Consider the following 22,525-nt stretch of genomic DNA (forward strand, 5'->3'; position numbering starts at 1 on the left):
GCTTCTGTTTGTAGAGCTGACGGTTTTGGGTGCAAGCTTGCAGGAACGCGAATTATACTTCTCTGCGTCTGATTTGTAACTACACCTGTACACTCTTAGAAATGCTAATAGACAAATATAAATTTAGGTACAAAGGAAAATCTAATAAGAAGAGCATTTGAATGAGTAAGAAATGTCTAATTTTTTGCAGTCATTAGGACTGGAGGAACATGCTTATAGTAATTAGGTAAGATTGATTTCGAGGCCGAACACCACCCACAATTTGTGTAGTCTGGGGGTCAGGCGGGCAGCTGCAGAAACCGCTCGGCTAATTATGAGAATTCACTGTTCGTTAATAGAATCTCTCTCCACAAACAGCAGCTGTGTGTTTGCTCACGCAAATTATTAATTCTGGCCTCGCCTCAGCTGCAAGTTTCTGCTGCGCGGAAAGGAATCCTCTGCTAGAAGTGTCAGTTATCACCCAAGCGATGCCGAGGAAGGAAGAAAAATATGAAATGAAAGAAAATATCCTCTAATCACAGGTGTATAAAGATTTGGCATCTACCTCCCTTTTCTGCCTTTCACTCCCAAACAATTGAATGCCAATTCTGGAACTCATTAATCTGTAGGCAACCTAGCGAGATCTAATTTATACCTGTCAGGAGCAATGGGCAGCAGCTAATAGGAAAGTAATTGCAATATAAGTCTGCTTTCCTACTTGATAGTATGCAAGATTTTAATGACAGCCCTTCTCCATTGGAATATCAGAGTGGCCAACAGATACGTTCTCTCTTTCGCAGAGTCACACTGTGAACAAAAGAGTTGTCTCCTTGGGTTTTATTACATACTGCAAATCAAGTGATAACAGCGGAGTAGATGGAACACGGATGTGCACCTATTTATCCTCTGGAAGAAATGAAAGCAATATTCTTGCAACACAAACCATGAACTAGTATTCTCACATTTTTATTTTGTTAAAAAAAAAAAAAGTATCTGGCTAGAATCGAATGGCCACATACGATATCATTTCCTATTTCGAATTGAATCGGGTACCTGTGTTCGAGAATAGTTTGAAATGTCAAGGCCCTTCGGGAGATTTAGGGTTTCCCATCTTGCACTGAAGTGTTTAGAAACAAAGGGTGGTATTTGCCACATACAAAGGGGGAAAGTATCTATTTGTTCCACACTTGTTTTTGGTCCTCCTGGGATTGTCTGAAGAGATGTTTTTCCGTGAACGAATTAGGAACATCAAAGATTGCCGAAGGTTACAGAATATGTTTGATAAAACTGTCTTTCAAATGTGACTTCTTGATTTTTTTTAGCCATCCTCCTAACTGGCTGATCTCCTAGGTGGTCCCTTGGTTCAAGATAGGACCTGAAAAGAGCATGACTTCTGGAGTGGGAAGCCCAACTTCCAATCCCCTGCTCTACGTGTGTACCCTGTAAGGCTTTGAACAAACCCATTGACCTCTCCCAAATGCGCTCCCTTCACATATAAACCTTCACGTGGCTACAACACAATCAAATAAAAGCATGTTTGCAAGAGCATTTTGGAAGGAGACACACAAATGTTCATTGTTACTATTCTGTGGCAACTACAAGTGCTTGTGGAGACGGCGTACATTAAAATGCAAATTTCTTGAGGGAAGGAAGAGAAAAAAATGGTTTACTATTGTCTACCATCCGTCTGATGCCGTCATCCTCATTGCCAAACCAAATCCCACCCATCTTCTTGGGTATTTGATTCGAACTTAAAATCTGTCCTAGGAAGGGTAGGAAATATAAAGTAAATAAAACATAATTCTTGCCTTCAAGTGGCTTATGATAGAAGCCAAGTCAGTTCTGATGGTGCATATTTATCCAGCAAACATCCCAGACCCCACATTGCAGCAGGTGCCGCGGCACACAGCACTGAAGATCACAGCATGTGAGGGTAGCTGTCTTTGAGGGAAACAGAAAGTGTGGGACCTAGATCCAACTCTGCATAGACTAGCCATGACTGCTGAAACATCACTTCGTTCTCATGTCTTCATTTGTAAAAAGGAGCATTTTCAAATATTTTCTTAAAGCTGTTTTCCAAATTTTAAAGTTCTAAGGTTCTTGGATTTAAAAAAAAAACTTTTAGAAATTAAGAGTTCCAAATTACTATTATACTTAATCCTTGACTTCAGTGAATTAAGTAAAGAATTTCAAAGGAAAAAGTCATTAAAATATAAAGCAGTGAATTGTTAACAAAGCATTCTAAAATGACCTATTTGTTATGCCTTGATGGTGGAAAATTAGAAATTATCCAGGAAATTTGCTCCATGTTCATAATCAAAATAGATGACACAGGTCAAACATTGATTTGGACAAATCACATATACATTCTGAGTCTTATTATTCTAAACTACAAAAAAAAAAAAAGTTACATGAAACTCAATCCCTGCCCTACCTATCCCATAAAGTTTTTGTGAAGACCAAATAAAATATGTGTGAATTATTTAAAATGATAATGCTTTATAAATATAAATAATTTGTTTTAATATTATAATCTTGAATCATCTCCTTTGCCCAATCACCCTAGGAAAATCTATAGTTTCAGTAAGAATGGTCAAGTCTCTACCTCACTGTTTTCTGTATGATTGAATATTGCTTAGGATATGGAGAGACCAGGGCCAGGGACCTAATCATTTCATTCCCCAATTGACTATATGATGTTGTAAGAGTTATCTCACCACTGTGCTTCCACTTCTTCATCTGGAAAAGAGAATAATCATTCTTACTTAAAAATATGTGAGATGTTTATCTATAAAGAAAAATCTAGTAGGACAATCAGGTCCTGCATGGGGAAATGTGACATTGTAAGACTGAACAGCTGAGAAGTAGCTCAGGTTACAGCAAATGACCTCTTGCTGGTAAAAAAGTTGACATCCCTTGATTTGCCTTGTATTGCCCCTAATTCCAGTGCTTTGTTCTATAAATTCACACTTAAATATAAAGCTGAAAGATTAAAAACGTACATATGTGTATATATAAGTTCTTTCTTTTATGTAAGAGTCTCCATGGCAGAAAACATGATATTTTTACATCATCAAACTTAAACGGGGAAAATACTGAAACCAGTTCTGTGATAGGATGTGAAATTGACAGGAGGGCCTCACGTCTTCAAAATTCCCTACTGTCTAGTTCTTATCATCGTACCCCAACCACCTCACATCTGGATCTGCTTTAGGGAAATTCTAACTGTGACATCACTTTGGCCTAGATTTGAAATCTTTGTTCTGATTCTACAAATATTCTGGCTTAGGGACTCTTCCAGATATCTATTGCTGCATAACTGATCACGGCAAAACCCAGTGGCTAAAAGCAACCACAGGGTCTTCTGAGATCTTTATCTGAAGAAGAAGAACAAAATGTTCACATTCAGTTAGTTTCACCTTATGTAAGTGTAATGTCCATTACAATATCCTGTAATTAGGGGCACCTGGGTGGCTCAGCGGTTGAGCATCTCCCTTTGTCTCAGGGCTTGATCCCAGGGTTCTGAGATCGAGTCCCACACTGAGCTCCCCACAGGGAGCCTGCTTCTCCCTCTGCCTATGTCTCTGCCTCTCTCTGTGTCTCTCAGGAATAAATAAATACAATATTTTTTTAAACCCTGTAATTAGTTATAATAAACAAATCAAAGAACATCAGACTTTTAGGAAAAATGACATTTGCTATCAACTGAATAACCTTTTTTAATATTATTTAATTGATTTTATTGATTTTATTGATTTATTGATTTATTGATTTATTGATTTTTAGCTCATGAATCTTCTCTTTGGGCAGAGCTCCGCAGGGAAGATTAATTTCTGTCATTTGTGCCATCAGTTGGGGCAGCTTGCCTGGGCCTGAAGAAGCCACATCCAAAATGTCTCCCTTATATGGTTGGTAAGTTGGTTTCTGGCTATAGTTTGGCTTCCTCACAGACTAGTGTCTGGGTCACAAGAGCGAATGTCCCTGGAGACAGGAAGTAGAAGTTGCTAATTTCTTAAAACCTGAGCACTGTATCACTTCTACTGTATGTAACTGGTCAAGCAGTCCTGGAGCCCAAATTCAAGGGCTTCAAAGGCACAGACATCCCGCCTCTTGATGAGAAGCGGTTCAAAGAATCTGGGGCCATGTTTCAAAACTGCCTGAAACAATGTCTCAGACATGGTTTTGTGTAAGAAACAGACCCTGTTCTAGATATTTGAAGCAGAAAGTTTAGTGTAGGCAGATGCTCATGAGATTACAGGAAAGACAGAAGGAGCAAGTCTTCCCCAAATGACTTCCAAAACAATACAGGTGATCTACTAAAGCAACTCCTATTCTGGAGGCTGCCTCTAGAGCTGTGCTAAACACAGGACATCAGTGCAAGGGGCATAACCATCTCTCACATCCAGATAATGGATCGAAACCAGATAATGGACACCCATATTTTCCATTAGGAAGTAAAGAAGATCAAAATCAAGATGTCACTGCCGCCACCACATCTCCACAGTCAGGAAGTTGGGGAATGAAGTGCTGTGCAAGGAAGCCTCTGGTATCCACCATCTTGTTAATCAGTAGCCAGAAGCCTAGTAGTGAATTTCAAATTTGAATATGCTTCAGAATCCAATGGATGGCATATTAAAACACCGTTTGCTAAACCCACCTCAACAATTTCTGATTCAGTAGGTTGAAAGTGGGCTCAGGAATTTGTATATCTACTAAGTCCCTAGCCCTAGTACTGCTGGTGGTCCAGGGACCAAACTCAGAGAACCACTGGCCTAGAGATATCAGAAGGTGGCCATCCCCTCAAGTCTACCTTTCACATGTCTTATTGAATATAAAGGGTAGAAACTGATTTGCAACTGGAACCATGGTGGTGAGGCAGCATAAGAAATGTAGTTTTCAACTTTCTAATCCCCCAACTAGAAGGTTATAATGGACAAGGAAGGATCCTCAGAACGTCAACCATTGATGTATTATTACGAATTAATTTTCAGAAATTCAGAATGGGTTAACATTCAAACAGTTTCTACCGCACGCATTTATTGCAGTTACTGTTATTTATTGCAGTTACTACAGTTACTACAGCACTAAAGCCATCACTGTGAACATAAAACATCACTATTTTCCATGTATGTGCATGTGAAAATTAAGCTAACAATGGAGCTTTTCATGTCCTGGAGTTCAAAAACATCCCATTTGTGTGTAGAAAGTTTTCATGAGAACTGAATGGAAATGTTTAGATCACTCTAAATTTTAGTCTTGAACTAAATTGCCATTTTCTCAGGGTAAGAGAACAAAATGATTTCATTATTTGTTGATTCTCTTTACAAATAATACGATTTGACACACTTTCTCTTTGGTAGAGCGGTTTGGGTGCCGATAACTGTGACTGTCCTATACTCATTCCATATTTCAAACAGAACACTGGAGATGGGGACAGTTGAACACAGTGTTGGTTTGAAGACAGTGCAGCTGAATTTCATGCTGTTTGCTGAGTTTAGTCTTCATTTGGTTAAATAACATGCTCCACGCTGGAGAGAAGTGGGACAAGGTCTGAGGAGGAAGACAGCCCACCAGTAGATGATGAGTTGGAACATCTGCTGTGCCGAGCATCCCATGGGTGGTTGTGGGTTGTGTGATGATTATTTCACAGGTGCAACAACCTCATTATTCAGGTACATCAGGAAGTGCTAAGGCAATTCCCAGCAGAGGTAAGAGTGGAACTCCAACAGTAATGACTCAGCTGGGTGCATCAGATGACATGGGGTTTCTGTGCTTGAGGCTGACCAACAGCTACAGTTTTCTTATAGTAAGATGCCTTTCCTCTACATAAGGGGATATCTTTGTTTTTTTATTCTTGTTTTGATAGGCACAGCTTTAAAGAGTGTCTCACTTAAGAGGATATGACTTCTATTTAATTAAGCAGATATGCATCCACAGCATAAATTTTCAGCTAACTAATCCATAACTCAGTCCTGATTTCAGGATGCATATCTCCAGTGCCACTAGGCAATAATCAATACATTTAAATGGCCACATAAATTAGGGTACCATAAGAGCCTGCTGGGAAAAAAAATATTCCATGACTATCTCCTGAATAATGATTGCAAAATCACTTTCAACAAAAATGACCCATGGTAGCTCTGCCTTTGATGAAATAAATTTCCCAAACAGATGCACTAAGTCACTGTGGCATCTTGCAACTCAGTTTCTGTGATAAGGAGGATTTTGTTTAACACTAATATAAAATTATGCAATGAGTCAAAAGCTATGAGAAAATGAAGAGTAAGAAAGGGAGCTGAAAAAAAAAAAAAGGAAAAAAAAAAGGGAGCTAAGTAGGGAACTTTTTTTGAAATGCGATTAGAATGTAGGTAAATTAAGATTGGTGAGGCCAGAGGTGTCTCCTTCCGGGTAGTACAGGTCAGGGTTCCCTTTCCTCTGAACTTCATAGCATCAATTCATGTTCAATTTATTTGGAAATCAATCATCAAAGTACTGCCCAAATATTCACTGTCAGCACCAGGAATCTGGCCCTTCTGATGTACCGTCTGAAATGGTCCCTTCTTTGTAAGTCTTCAGATTTCCTAAAAAATTAACAGTTTTTTTTTTCATTCAGGGGAAAAGAAGTTAATAAAAAGAAAACAGTTTACTCTGTGACGTACAATGATTCTCTGTTACTGTACAATTAACACAAGTGTTTTGAATAGTTTATGTTTGAATAAGATCCATTTTTATTCTGGAAAGGTATCAAAGGCTCAGATGGGTGGCAGAGAATACAAGAACAGAGAGAAAGGAGGGAGAAACAGAAAATGAAAACATAGGCTAATGGAGGCAGAAAGTTCTTCCTGCAGCCTTGATTAACACAGCAAATGAGAAACAGCAGGGTTTACGCACTTTTGTTTTAATCTACATTCTTTAATTTACTTTCATCTAGGTGCAGGAGAAAATGAGGTTTGGGCAGGTTGTTCTAATGGACTAAAGCTAAGGTTTCTTTTTACTGTCGAAGCTAAACAATTTTTAAAGTCACAGAGTTTTGGTTCAGCAGCAATGGGTAGGTACAGGTAGAAAAAAAAAAACTAGTGACACAACATATTTTTTAGTTATAGGGAGAACTATTTGTGCCATTGACTTTGGGTGTGGTTCTTGATCCTAAAAGCAACAATTGGCAAGATGCTAAGAGACACTAACCTGTGAGAACCCAGAGCGGGGCTTTCCTTTTGTTCAACACATAGTTACCGAATGTCTATGATGAGCTCAGTTTTTGCAGTCATGTAGCTAATAGGTAGCTCAGGAGGGGAAAGAGGATGAGAAGACCTGACCATGTAAGAAAATACATGAACAAGTTCATTTCAGAAAGCAGTAATCCATAGAAAACAGCACACAGTGATATGACAGGTCTTAAAGAACAAACAGAATTTAGTCATTGGTGATAGAAAAAAAAGTTAGGAATTAGGAGTATATGTCATAGAAGCAAAAGCAGAGGGCCTAGCAAGGAAGCCAGGTAGGAGGTAACATATTTTGGATTAGTATGAGCCTGGGAAAGGCATGGAGGGAATCAGATCAGATGTGTCCACAGGATTGGCTGAGAATGATACAGGGGCCCTGAATGATATAGCAAATTCTCAGTAATGACCTCACAATTTGAGGCCTGGCAACAGAGGCAAATAATAGGATCATCCTGAGGCATGAGGTAGAAAAAATTGTTTGGCACAGACAGTGGCAAATTTGGTTTGGGATGGTTGTGTTGTTTGAGATACCTGCATCCAGCCACAGATGTCCAACAGGCAGCTGAAAGCCCAGGACTAGACACCCAGAAAAAGTTAAGGCTGGAGACTTGCAAGTGGGTAGAACCTCAAAAGACCTATAACTGAATAAAGCTCAATATTAATAATACCCAACACATATGCAATTATATTAATCTTATTGGTCTCATTAGACTTTAAGTCTTTCAAAGACATGAAATTGTGTTTGATCACTTCTATATCCCCAGGACCCAATATGGCGGGCATCTAGATCCCGGTACACGTGTAATAAATAGATGAATAACTAAATAAACAAAATTATGTAATTCTCTACAGAACTCTGTGTGCAAGGCAGGGATGACCATCAGTGACCCCTGTGGTCATATTGGTTGTTTATAGCTCGTGTCCATTCTCATTGGTCAGTGCACCCATTCTTTTTGATCCGGATCCATGGTTTGCTAGTCGTGAAGTATTTTTAATACCACCCGAGAGATAGTTGTTATTGTTCCTCGTCTGCCAAATAGGAAACTGATGTTTGCAAAGTTTGGGAATCTTTGCCATAGGTAAGCCAGTAAGAGCTGGAGAGATAGACTTCAAATCCTCTTCTCAGGTTGTCTGACTCCTAAACTATTCATCTTTCATCAGCTTTTTCTCATAGTTTTCAACAAGATTGCTAAGAGGCAACTAAGGTTTAGCTGAGGTTGCCGTGATATTATGATTTACAAGAACTATATATTTGGTCTTTGTCCCCTCGCCTGGCACAGAGCCCCTGAAACCCTTGTGATGAGAGCAATAAAGATGCGTAGTGTTGTGTTAATGAGGTGAGATTTGGAAAGCACCGAAGAGCAGAGGACTGGCTGCCAGGATGGCCAACCTTGTGATTAAAGGGGTTGGAGCCTCCAGTCCAGTCTCCTGACTTCCTGGGAAGGGGGAGGGGCTGGAGATTGCGTTCAGTCACCAGAGGCCAATGATTTAATCAATTGTACCTATTGAATAAATTCTCCATAAAACTCCAAAAAGGACGGGGTTCAGATTGCTTCTGGGTTGGTGAACACATGCAGCTACTGGGAGAATGGTGCCCCGGACGGGGCATGGAAGCTCTGTGAACTGCCCTATGCGTCTCTTCCATCTGGCTGTTCCCAGGTTATATTCTTTTCTAATAAATCAGTGATCCAGTAAGTAAGATGTTTCTCTGAGTTCTGTGAGCTGCTCTAGCAAATTAATCAAACCCGAGGAGCAGGTTGTGGTTGTGCTGATTTATACCAAGGGGGTCAGCAGTACGGTCTTGAGATTGGCATCCTGAGTTGGAGAGGGTGGTTGGAACCTCCGATTTATACCCGGTTGGTCAGAAGGAAAAGTAGCAGCTCGGGCTTGCCATTGGCAGCCGAACTGGGGCTGGTGGAGGCCGGTCTCGTAAGGCTGAGCCCTCAACCTGTGGAATCTGGTGCTGTGTTCAGGGAGTGTCGTGATGCTGTATCTTCCTGCAGGTGATGAAGAATTGCTGATAGTTTGGGGGGTGCCCGCCCCACATGTTGCAATTGGGTCCAGAAACCCAAAAGAGCTACCCGTTGTTGAGAATCTTTTTTCGACGAAGCTGCTCTGCCTTGTTTAAAAAACACACACACACACACATCATAATTTTATTGAGCCTTGTTAATTTTAATTTCCTAGTAAGGCTGGAAATCCCAGGACTGCCTTAAATTTCACAAAACACCGGAATATTCTGTAATGCTTCGTTTTATTAAAATGACTGAACAGGGTAAAATATACTCCTCCTCCTACGTTGATTACAATACATAGCAGCTAAAGGTTTCAGAACAAGGAAGATGAATTCCCAGAGAAAGAGTGCTCTGTGCTGAGTTTAAACTCCTATTTAAACTCCTCTCTTGATTTTCCAGCCTTACCGTTATTGGTAGTCCAGGGAACTGCTCTCTTTTTCACTCATCGTCAAGCTTTTCACACTAGAAATGCTGATTCTGTGTCCTGCATTGAGGAGTATTTTCTAGAGTCTCTCTGCTCTCCTTCTGAGCATTTCTCTGACTGGCTCGCCTAACACAGTTACTGGGTGTCTCATGGCAGGTGTCAACTATTTGTATTTTTATGACAGTGTCCTTTCCTCGCCATCCAGTGATCCGCATCATCTTTGGTGTTTATTTCCGGATGCATTTTAGAGCTTTCTCATCTGCTGTGTGCTCTAGGACCTTCCTGCGTCCTTCATCTAAACATTCTCCCTTTACTATTTTATTTTAATTAATTAAGTGATTAATCATTTAATAATTATTGAATTAAGTGATTAAACATTTAATATTTATGTCATTCAATGATGAATCGTTTAATAATTATAGAATTATTTTAATTTTTGTCTTCACCTAAGGACTGTTTTTGCCTTATTTTCTGGCTTTGTTTGCTTTTGGCTCTCTCCTACTTTTCTTTCCGTTGTTGTAGAGAGATAACCCAATGCTTTCAAACTAAAAATGCAAGTATCTATAAAGTTGTTTACTTCTTTTTTTTTTTTTTATCGCATGTTTATAGAACAGAATGCCTTAGCAAGGGTACCATTACATTTTGAACCAAATAATTCTGACTTTTGGAAGACTGTTCTGGGCAATGTGAGGTGTTTACCTTGGCTTTTACCCACTAGCTGCCAACAGCAGCCTCTAACACACATATACAAGTTGTGACAACCAAAAACATTTCCAAACATTGTTAATGTTTCCTGGAGGGCAATATTGCCCCCACTTGACAACCATCACTACAGAGGTTAAGTCTAGCTTATTTGAGTTAATTTGGTAGGCGCTTAGGAAGAGCCACAGAATCTTAGGTTGAGTCCTGGCTTCTTAATTTATTAGCCTGTAACTCTGGGCACATAGTTTCATTTCTATGGGCCTTCAGTTTCCTTTCCTGTGAAGCAAGGTGTGAAAAATGACCTTACCGGGCTCAAAAAATCATCTGAGGGTCCAGTGAAATAATCGGTATAAAAATCTCATTATCTACCAAATAGCATCAAAATAGTAGTTCTTTTCTCCGATCTTTTTTTTTTCCCTTTTGGATTATAGAGAGGACAGGAAAAGAAATCTTTAAAATTAGATTGGAACAGACAATGAAGTCTTCTATTTAAGGGGAAAAATTGCCCCATTTGGCAGGTTAACTAGATTGCCCACCCACTCCTTCCTTTTCTAATTTCCTAGACTATGAAGAAAATACTCAAAGAGCTTTGTTTCCATTGGAAAATTTCAAACCCACAAAGTTCTCCTGGGTGTTCTAATCCCTCCTGTCCAATGCAATTACTACGTCAAGAACCAGAAAGAGTTATGTTTATGATGGCCCAAAGTTAAAATGTCAACCTTTAGGCACTGGCATTATTTTTATATGGAGCAAATAGGTTGACAGTAATTATTATGTGCTACCCACAGAACTTTAGGTCTAAAACATTTTGTATATAAACATTTTAACACCCGATTTTCATCAATTAACCTAAAATGCAAAGAACAGGGGAAAAGTACGTAGCACGAAGAAGATATTCTTAACTTCTGTCAGAATAATGAAGTTCAAAGGCAACATCCTCTGGAAATTTGGTTCTCTCACAGAGTACCAATTACAAAGAGCAAGACAGGTGCCATTTAGTAAGAAAAGGAATCTAATTCCTTGCATTTCATTTATTCCTTGCTCATGTTATATTGTAATTCACTGCCACTTCAGCTAAGTGACCCCCTTAAATAATGTCATTTACACCTACACACTTCTTTTTTATTTTTTTTTAACTTGGTCTGGTTTTCTTATACCAACATGTGTTGTTTATACGTGTAAGTTGCTGAGCTTTTCATGTAATAGGGATCATTTCAAGACCATAATGATACCCCCTGAAATAAATTATTTAATATATTTTTTGAAAAAAGAAGTAAAGCAACTCTTCTAGGTAATTGATGTGAGGTAAGCTACAGCATTGGCTGTATATTCGTTTTTCTCCGATGTATGCAATTATCCACTCAGCCTGTACCCATTAATATTATTTTTCTTTCTAAGCTGGAAGTATTTAAAGCCATTAGAAAATAATCCAAAGAATTCTATTTGCTGAATAAATTTTAATTTGCATGGCACCAGGAATTTTTTATTAATGGGAAATAAATTATTGCAATCTTTGGGAAGGAGACAAGTTAATAGCTTTGTGAAAAGCAATGGAGAGAAAATGATCTTGAAAAGGTCAGGTCTCCTGTCACAGTGTCTTTATGCACAATTAAAACAAGTCAAGAAAGTGGCTATATAATCAGGACCATGAATATGCATTATATCCTAATGAGAGTGTGAAGATGTAGCAGGCTTAGTGCTAAAGTCATCGTGGGGTAGTGACATAAAAATGGTAATTTGTGATGTAGTATTTAACTGTGTTTCTCTTTCTTATGGAAAACTTAACTCTTCCATAACTAGCCCGTCCTATCTTGTCTTTAGGATCTCTCTGCTTTTCATGGAAATTGTTAATCATGTGAGAGAAAAAGAAATAGCCAAACGTCGTCTACTGTCGTGTTTGAGTTGACTGACGGACTGAATTTTTCATTTAGCCATCAGTTGCTTTGATGTTTCATAGATCACGCACACAGTCGTGTGTGTCTCTGGGTGAGTGCGTGTGTAAATACACTTTAGCTCAAAGCGAAATCCTTTCCTGATCATAACCTGAGCTACCTACGTGGCCTCTATCCTGCCATCACATTTCTTCATCTCTTTCTTCTGTAGGCTATTGCGTGAATCCCTAACAACCGACAGGGCATCATACTTGGATGGAATTTTAAAAATCGTGAGCGGTTTTTATCTTGAACACCCCATTACAAGGCATATTGTTTATACGAGTGCTCTTTCTGTAGGAAAAGCCTTTAGAAATGACATTGGCAGAAATAGCCAGCTGCATCAAGAAGTTAACTTAAGTTCTTAAGTGGTCAATTACCTCTGGGTAATGGCAGCCTCACTGGGTCCCATGGCTGCTGCTCTGTGTGCTATTGAGCCCGTCCTGGCTATTCTACATTTTAATTGAAAAGCAGTATGAACATTCTGATTCAGTGGTCATTTAATGACAGATAATGATCACTGAACAATGATTCTGATTAGCTAATAGCAATTTAAAGGTTTATAGAACCTTTCACAACTCTACCTACTTATTCCGGAATATTAATAGAAGACCTTGAACTAAGATTTCCGTTCTTACCTCCATAAGAAGAAAATTTTTTGGAGAAGAGTGGAGTTTCTTCTCATGCATTTTTGACAGCAACTGTAAAGAGAAAACCCTGGGTGCCTTGGCCAACAGAACGGACACGGGAGGGGCCTCTGTCTCTAGCTCTGCTAGAAGTGAATCAACAAATGCCCCCTTGGCCGGGTTCCATTTTCCGAAGAATTGTTTCGGTGTTTCTTCTCCTTGGTTATCTGCTTGTCTGCTTAAACGTGGGATCTCACCTCTGGGATAGTGGGAGGCAAATGCTGAGGGATAACCCTTTCTCACAAATCCTTGCCTCCCTGCTGTGATTTCAGAACAAATTAACCGTTTCCCAAATATCTCCTTTTATTTGATGCATTTCACAAGTAGAGATTCATTCATTTGGCTGCCTCAAGGGGCCAGTCATTAAAAATAATGATATCTGGCATAGGATGCTACAAAGAATTTGGAAGGTGGGAGGCTAAGAATGTTGAAAGGTGAGTTTCACCCCTTCCCAATTTCCCCAAGGGTCAGCCCTAAACGTATTCTATCTAAATTATGTAACACTATGCACTGCATAGTTTTCTTTGTGTAGACCTTAAATACATGGAAGATGAGTTTTTTTCCTCCTTTTCATAAATGGAAAAGCTTTGTATTAATCATTAAGTACACATTGCTAACTATAGGACTGCATGGGAATCAGGCACCTAAAAACAAAAGAAGTATCTATGCTGGCACAGGTTTTGAAATTGAATTTATTCCTAGCAATACAATGAATGGTGTAAAATTCCCTTTGGGGCAGGCATGGGTTGGGGGAATAATGAGGTAACATACTGTGTAATATTCACTGGTTGTAGTCCAAAAAAAAATGCTTGATAATCCTTGGCTAAGTGTAAAACAAAAACATTGTTTGGACTTAGTATCATGACAGTTCCTGAAATGGAAAACAGGGTCAATAACCCAAAGACCGTGCGCCTTGAAAGTTATGGGTTTTGTTTTGTCTGCTTTGTTTTTGGTATATGAGAACTTTACTCATTGAAGGGGCAGCCTGGCCGTTGGCCAGGGCCTATTAACATTTACTATATGCACAATTCTAAAAGCTACTTACTTGGATCATTTTGCAGAGTGTGTATGACTATCAGAATTTTGGGAGTTATTTTAAGTTAAAAAAAAATATATATATATATATGAAAGAAAGAGCACAAATGGGATAGGGGCAGAGGGAGAGAATCTTCAAGCAGACTCCCTGCTGACCATGAAGCCTGATGTGGGGCTCAATCCCACCCTCCATGAGATGGTGACCTGAGCCAAAACCAAGAGTCGGTGGGTGGCTCAACCGATTGAGCCACCCAGGCACTCCACGATTCCAGTCCTTATATTTAGTTTAATTATAGCTCTATTTCTTACTAGCTGTGTGATTTAACCACGCTGATTAAACTCTGAGCTTAGATTATCTCTTTACCAATGAAAAAGTAAGAATAGCCACTTCACAAGGCTGTGGCCAAAATATGCAAACCCCTTAGCAGACTATCTATTCAATAGCAGAACATCAATGCCTGGTTAATTTCCTTCTTTTTCTCTCAATCTTGCACAGGTCAGAGCTAGGAAACCTGCTCCAAGGCCTCTGACACTTCCGTTTTGATCCATAGAGCAGCAGTGATGGGGCCGTGGGTAGGTCCCATGATGGGGGGTGTATCCCCTGAGGTGATTCCCCAGGAAGAGGGAAGAATGGCCATTGCCTGAGAGCTTCCTCCCTTCCCCCTCCAGACAGATGAGGCCAGAAAGCAGTGCCCTTCAATCATCCAGGGAACCAGTGGGAGCCATGGGGAAGTTGTAGCTCTGCCCTCTTTCTACCTGTGACTCTTTATCTTTCCTTTCCTCTCCCAGCGTCCACCTGGGGGTTGTGTATGGGTAGGAAAGTGTCAAGTCCAGACAGACCAACTGTATTCCTCATCAGACAGAAGGCATAACATTGGACCCTCTTTAGTCTTGGCCTGCGGAAAATATAGCAGAATTAAGGGAGAAAAGCCAACAAACAAACACCCATAAAAAACAAAAGGCAAGATAAACAGGGGTATTTTAAGAACTGAAATTTTAAGGGAGGGTGAGAATCTATATACACTATTAAAAGAGCAACTATAAGATTATCAATTTGTTACTAAATCCAATGATGGTGGGTAATTTTTTTTTAGTTTTGCTATTGTCCTGATAAAATAAATCAGCAACATCCTGATGAGGTGAAAGTGTATTTTCTAAAACCATATAGTAATTGAATAGCAATGTGAAATAATTCTCAAAATATCACTTTAATAAGGCTCAGAGTGCCATGAAAACAGCTGCATATTTTGCAGGAAATGGGTCCGACATCACATCATTCTCTCATTAAATGGATAGTTATTAAGAGTCTAAATAGAGAGAAAAGATTTACAGATTTTAAATAAGCACCCACTTAACTAAATGCTTCTGAGCAAAAAATAAACAAGTGATTGATACTTTGATACAGATTTTATTATAAAGTGTATTTTAAGAAAAGCTATTTTTTAAACTTTTTTCCATATCCTACCTTATTTAATATTTACAGTAACCCCCTAAGATAGAAATTCTTATAGGTAAGCTTCCCAAGGAAATGCTATAAAATTGGCTAAACCACACATACAATTAATCTTAGGGCTAGAAGTTGATGGAATTTTTACTTCTTCATACAATACTAATTGATTATAGGAATTGCCTTTAGGACCAGAATACAAATCTACTGTATAAATAGCAGGTGCCCTACCTGATATTTCTGCTTTTCAAAGTTACCGAATCGAAATACAATTTAATTCAATGTCTAGTTTTTGGCTTTTTGTAATGTTGTTGAGTTTAGAAGATGCCATGTTTTTGGTTTTCCTTCAAAGAACTTACAATCTAACAAAATTCACTAACGGGCAAGTTTATAAGCACCTTTGTGATGCTCAGTGTTTTCCAAATTCTGCCTAACCTGTAGGGTGTTCAATTAAAAATCCTTTTAATGTTACACTTAAGAAATATGTCATGATGCACACGTCCTCAAATTCCCATCTACTTCAGGACTCGTAGGCTGGTGGGTCATTTATGATTCTGATTTAGGAGGATGCAAGGTTCTCAATGTTCAACAAGCACCCCAAGCGATTCCGATGCCTACGATGAGTGATCCAGTTTCAAAAGCTCTGCCTTTAGCTCTTCTCCTTCTCCTGCACTAACTCGGCCACTGCATCGTTCTTATAAAATATAAGTTACCAGCACACACTTGGAAGAAATTCTTCTCCTTCCTGGGTACAGATGGATACTACAGTTCTACTGCTTACACATCAATATAAAAATTACAATCAGCATTATCAGATGTGGATGACCCTCTGAAGCTAAAGGTCTAAAGTTTCAGGTTTTCAGGACAAACAGAGGCAAAATGGTTGCTTAGAAAGAAACTTCTCTCTACCCATCTCCTTATTTTCAAGTCCCCTTCCTACTCCTCAGTAATGGTTTGGGGGCTGTGGTCAACTATTTGGAAAGACGACCACAAAATCTTTCTTTCCTTAGACATGTGAGTCTGCAATGTGGCTTTGTGACTCTTCTCATCAAGAGTTAGAATCTCTTTCCCCTTCCTCTGAATCTGGGCCAGCATTTGGAGTGGCTTTGATTAATGGAATATGGTGGGCGTGATGTGGTGTGAATTCCAAGGAATTCTGTCTAGGGAGACCTTGAAGCTTCTGCCCTTGCTGGCTTGGAACCTGAGACCACCATGTGGTGACGACACCATGGGTGCAATGACATGTGAAGAGCCCCAGCCCTTGCAACCATCCACTGAACCCAGTCCTGCAACCAACTGAAGCTAAGTGAGGACAGCAAAAAATTGCCCAGGCAACACAAGTAAAGACTTGTTGACATTTTAAGCAACAGTGGCTTGAGCTGGTTTATCACGTTGCAAGAAAAAGCTGATACAGGGGTCAAAAAACAAGACAGAGAATACACAGAAGGAATATCACCATTTATTTAAAGGCTATCCATGAGCCAGTGGTAGAAACAATTCCAGCCTCGTTCTTACTCATCTGTATTTATGCTCTCTTTAAGTGCCAAAATATCATCTTTATTGGTGCCATGTTATGCCTTCTGTTTATTAAAAAATCTAAAATCTAAATCCTTTATGCCTCTAGCCTCACCCAGAGAGTCAATGCTACAATACAATATTGATTTTAGCAAGTTTGTCCTCATTTAGAGAACATTCTGAAGATATCTTTCATCTGTTTAAGATACTTTCAGGTTATCTTATTGTTTTGATTTTTATTTCTTAGGTTGGTGGGAATCTTTTATGTTTATAATTCATTTTCAATTCCTCAAGTCAATTGGGCCAACATCAATTGGAGCAGGAATTGCCTTTAGGACCAGAGTACGGGGAGAAGACGTATGGGTAGAAGACAATACTGAAAGCCGTAGGAACATACAGTTGGATATTTAAAAGAGGAGGAAAGAAAAGAGAGAGATTCCTGGGCCCAGTTCTCAACCTCCCGCTGAATCCTGCTACCCTCCTTCCCTCCAGGACTGAATTCCTGTGGAGTCCTTCTGCTGCATTTGCTTTTCCCTTTCAGAGCCTGATCTGTTACGGAGCCGGGCTTACTCCTCTCCAATAAATCTCAACCAAAACTTTGTTCCCCAATCATCCCACCTAGAGAGGCTCAGTGAGGGCGACTCGGGAGTGAAAGATTGGGTCAGACTTCTCAAGTGCAATTGAAACTGAAAAATCAGAGTAGAAAAATGTGAAGATGATATCTGATTTTCTTCCCCTGCTGTTTCAACATGGGATAAATATATACCAAAGTCTGGCGTGCTTATTTTGCTCCAATATTAAAATCACTAGATGAGAGCTTTTTCACTGCTGCCAAGAGATGAGGTCAGTTTTACTGTCAAAGTTTATCACTTCCATTGGCTTTTAAGCTCACCTCTAGTTGCAGCCCTTGGCTTGTTTCCTCACCAGTCAGCTACCCCCAAACTACCACCAACCGCTACTCCCCACTAGGCTCGTTAGGCGATCCACGACCATCACTCAGCCTCACACGTGGGAGGGGACGTAGTGATTACTACCAGAGCAGGCATGAGCCAGGCCCTGTGAGGACACTCTGCAATCTTGGACTTCATGTCATTAGGGCCTGTGCAGCATCCTTGCTTCCGATTGGCCAAGAGCGTCTCAATATCTTCTACAGGGAGGCCAAGAGGGACTTCTCCACTAATAGCCCATGAAGTCCCAAAACAATACAATAACTATTGCCTTTTAAGCACCACATGCAAGGCAGTGCTCTAAAAGTTTTGTAAATATTCACTCATCAAATGTCCACGCCATCATCTGCATTTTGTCACCCTTTCAGCCCTACGGCCACATGTTTAGTAGCTACTCTTTATAATATGACGCTACTTACACCAATTTTTTTCTCTGCCTTGGGGCTTTACCTAAAATCCCAAATGCTTATTACAAAAGCTTAACAAATTCTTTATCCCTCTCACAACCTTTTAGAGACTCACAACACATAGTGACATAGTAAAAGTCTTAAGAAGTCTTGTGATTATTTTTAAGACATATTTAATCTTATTTAACCCAGGTACTTCCTAAACTTATTTCCACGGAAACTTTCTCCCGTAGCCAGTTAACGGTTCTTCAGAACACATTTTAGAAATAGCAGCATAAATATAAACAACAGAATGGTGGAATTCTAATATCAACCTCTAGCTCCGACTCACTGAGAACTCGTGAAAACCTTGCAGCTCGTAGGGCAAACAGAAGCATTTATGTTCTGGTTCCATCTGTATCTTTTCCTGCTTTTTATTTTTCAACATCCCACACCTTTCTAGGCCTTTGCTGGTCTGCCATAGAAAGTCACTTTTCCATATGAAGACCTTAATCTTAGTCAACATGTATAATTTATTAAAAATTCATTTTAAGGGCCTCAACCAGAAACCTCTCCAAAGTTCACTCTTTTTTACAGCCCAGAAGTGCTTGGACTCTGTTTGTAGAATGCTGCATCTTTTTTTTTTTTTTTTTCTTAATTAGAGTGATCTGTTTGTTATCTCTGTCTGGGTCGTGGGTGATCTGTTTTCTTTTTGGTGATACAGGGAGGGTGCAGTCCTTAAATCTCCTTTTGGCAGGAAGCATAATTTCCTGATACAAATCTAAACTGGAAAATGAGCTTCTCCTGAGGCAGAGACATGGATACCAGAACACTTCCTTTGAACGCTTGCCTGCAGCATCTAAGGGGGGTAGGGTAAGCAGTGAGGTATCTACTGTCTATATTCCCAGTGAATTTTGTCTCTATTTGAGGACAGACTATCCAGAAAACCTGCCATGTGTATGAAGTTCTCCATCATCCAACAGCAATTCCTTACAGAGAAAGGCCAAGCCAATTTCTAAAGACATTGGTGTATGTTTCAGACTGCTAGGAAAAGAACCAAGAGAGCCACTACAAAGTCATTTGACAGCTATAGCTCCTGGCATTTTAATCTTACTCTGTGATTTTGGTAACAGTCCATTTAATGTCATTTTGATCCACTTAGCACCAGGAATGGTCCTGCCTATATTGTTGAAGATCTGAGCTAGCAGACATTTCCTAAAGCAATATGAAACCATAAAGGAAAGAATTTTTTTTTTTTTTATCATTCTGCAGTAATCTACCCAGGGTGCTCTTCTAAAGAGCATTCTAAGGCAACACTGTCCAAAAGAAGTTTCTACAGCAATGAAGGTGCATTCTTCAATACATGGTAACTAACAGTCGCATGTGGCTATTGCGTATTTGAAATGTGTCAGGTATAGTAGAAAGAATGAATTTTAAATTTCATTTAACTTTAATTAAATTTATATAGCCACATGTGACTAGTCACTGCTGTATTAGTGCAGATCTAAGGAGTTTACACAGTACAGTTAGCCAATTCAAGTATCAAATCGAAAGGGTTCACTGCTTTTGTTTTCCCAATTTAATAAAAATTAAGGGAAAAACATACCAATGATAATCTACAGTGTGCATTCCATATATCTGTTTATACATCTACTTACATGTAGGTTGTCCGTGTCAGACGCAGTATGTCATCAAACACGTATCCAGTATCTAGTAGGCACTATGGTACCAGGAGCAGGAGAAAATCACAGAGATCAAGATAAACAAGGTTGTACAAACAATTTATAGCACCTGGGATGAATTGATCAAGGAATAAGAAACATAGCAAACAAACAAAATAACACATTAAAGGAAAATGGTAAATACTAACAAACCTAAATGTTTAAATGATTTGGGATTTCTTTCACTGACCACAATACAAGCAACGAAAACATAAAGCCAGTAAGAACATCTAAATCTTGGACTTATTTTGTGAAGATCTCTTTTCCTGTTCTTATGCCCTACCAAATAGGGTTCACCATCCAGATCTCGATGGAATGGTTCTGTGCGCTAGTGGGTCCAGAGGTCAGTGCATTCAGCAAAAGCAACAACCTCCCAAAGAATCTCCTAAAACTTAACTTTAGCCTAGATTGGCTCAGGTTTAACTCTTAGTCATTTGTTTTCTTGTAACTTTAGCACGCTACAAAACAAAATTGAAATGTCAATAAAAAAATATATTGCCAAATACATCATAACATTAAAAAGGCCACAGGGGAGAATTTGACAAATAGTGATAAAGTTAAATTTAAAGTGACATAAGTACATACAATTGGCTGAAGTAAGTATAATTTACTTGTCAATATAACAGCCCTTAAAAAGATCACAAAACCAAGAGGTTATAAACCATTACATGGAGGTTGAGTTATAATATTCTTTCTAAACATTAGCAGAGTAAATTGAGCTGGATGAAGCAAAGAAATGTACAGATGGGGGGTGGGGAAGATGAAAGACAAGTAAAATGTAATACGGGAGGAATAAAGTAGTTGAAAATATTAGAGCGAAATAGCCAGAATCCAGTGGGAAATGGATTCTTTAATGTGATATATCTATAATCTGATTTTGGTTTTAAATGCAAAGTAAAAATATGAAAAAAATAAAGCTTTGATATCATAATGTGTTCTCTTTGCAGATATGTGAATTGATTCTTACATGATATGTGAGATATGGATGAGTCAAAAAAAAAAAAAACCCGTGTGGCTTCTAGTTTTATCTCCCCAGCCAGTTATTAACCAATCTTTTTTAAAGTCTAGCATTAAATGGATTCCAAAAAAATCCTGTTTCATTCATTTTGCTCTGAATGACATTTCATAACTTTAAAGTTCTCTAATGTGAAGCATTTTTCTTCCACTTTACTCTGAATGTTACTTGATTTTACTTTATCTTATTAAATACCTTTAGCACATCCTTTAACATGTCTATGTTAAAATGTTCAGGAGAATCACTTAATTTCATTAAGCTGTGCTCTTTTTTTCTTGGAAAAGTTCTATTACATTATATTTATTATATTTATTATATTTATTTTCCCTAAACTCAAACTTTATCTGCAAATTCTCTTTCCTGTCCTTTATTTTCAGATGCATAAGACACAGGATACCATGTTATTATTTCTCATTTGGAGTTTGTCCTATATGTGCAAAATGGTGGAGGAACTTCACATCTCAACTATTTACCCAAGAAATACCCCAGATTTTATTTTATCTGTCGACCCATCTTCAGCTAGTGCTTTAATTGACTCCTACCGGTTTTGGGTTACCTGAAATCCTCTGACTAGCAGCAATCTGGACTGCTTGGTCAGTGCACTGAATAAATTTAGGTGGTATTACCCACCACATCTTCATCTAATGAGAAGATGACACCTCTTCATTCTCACCTAACAAAAGAATAGCAGTTTAAGTTACTATGAAGTGAATCTGGATGTAACACCTGAAGTGACTTCCAGAGGTAACTCTGGCCTTGAGACTCTGTAACTTTTTTTTTTTTTTCAGATTTATTAGCTTATTTGAGAGAGAGAGAGAGAGAGACAGAGATTGAGAATGAGAAAGCAAGGGGAAGAGCAGAGACAGAGGGAGAGGGAGAACCTCCAGCAGACCCCCCACCTGAGCATGGAGACCACCTGGGACTCAACATTATGACCCTGAGATCCTGGCCTGAGCTGAAAACAAGAGCCGGACACTTAATGGACTGAGCCACCCAGGCGCTTTGAGACTCTGCAACTTTTGAGTAACTTGCTCAGCAACAGAGGTCGTGGCAGGGCTGCTAATGGCCCATATAATTTTGTTGCATATACAAATTATAGTTGTTTATAGAGTGCTATAAAAATATCATTTTATTATTTATGTTTAAAAACCTATAAATGTATTGTTGGTACAAATAATTTGTGTTATGACTTTATTTGGTTTCTGTGGTTACCGTTTATATCTTGCAATCCCTAAAACATAAACTGTGATATAACTCAGCTATATGGATGAACTATCATTACCCAACTACTTGAAAATATATAAAATTACGATGGCTTTTGTTTGGGGTTTTTCTCAAGGCAGATTCAAATGCAATTTTCTACTTATGCCTATCTTTGTGGACATTTTAGCATTACCGCTTTACAAGAATCTCCTTCCTCTTAAATAGTTATAAATTATTAGCCTATTAATTGGACATGACAACATAAAGGACTCCCATCAGTTAAAAATATAAATCTT

The 22,525-nt window shown here is 38.8% G+C and overlaps 1 long non-coding RNA gene across 3 annotated transcripts in view; it reads left to right on the forward strand.

Annotated features, from left to right (window-relative positions):
- The first annotated feature begins 3,257 nt into the window (after window positions 1-3,257).
- Window positions 3,258-22,525, forward strand: part of LOC144300163 (uncharacterized) — a 42,957-nt gene continuing 23,689 nt past the window's right edge. Inside the window, exons 1-3 of one of the 3 annotated variants that reach the window (XR_013366757.1) lie at window positions 3,258-3,403; window positions 3,766-3,891; window positions 21,404-22,187. This is a non-coding gene — a long non-coding RNA (uncharacterized LOC144300163). Of the gene's footprint in view, window positions 3,404-3,765; window positions 3,892-4,430; window positions 4,767-21,403; window positions 22,188-22,525 lie in introns of those variants that run through there. The other 2 variants (XR_013366758.1, XR_013366759.1) reach the window with 2 other exon arrangements.

This window comes from Canis aureus, chromosome 28 (genome assembly GCF_053574225.1).
Source record: "Canis aureus isolate CA01 chromosome 28, VMU_Caureus_v.1.0, whole genome shotgun sequence".
Lineage (NCBI taxonomy): Eukaryota > Metazoa > Chordata > Mammalia > Carnivora > Canidae > Canis > Canis aureus.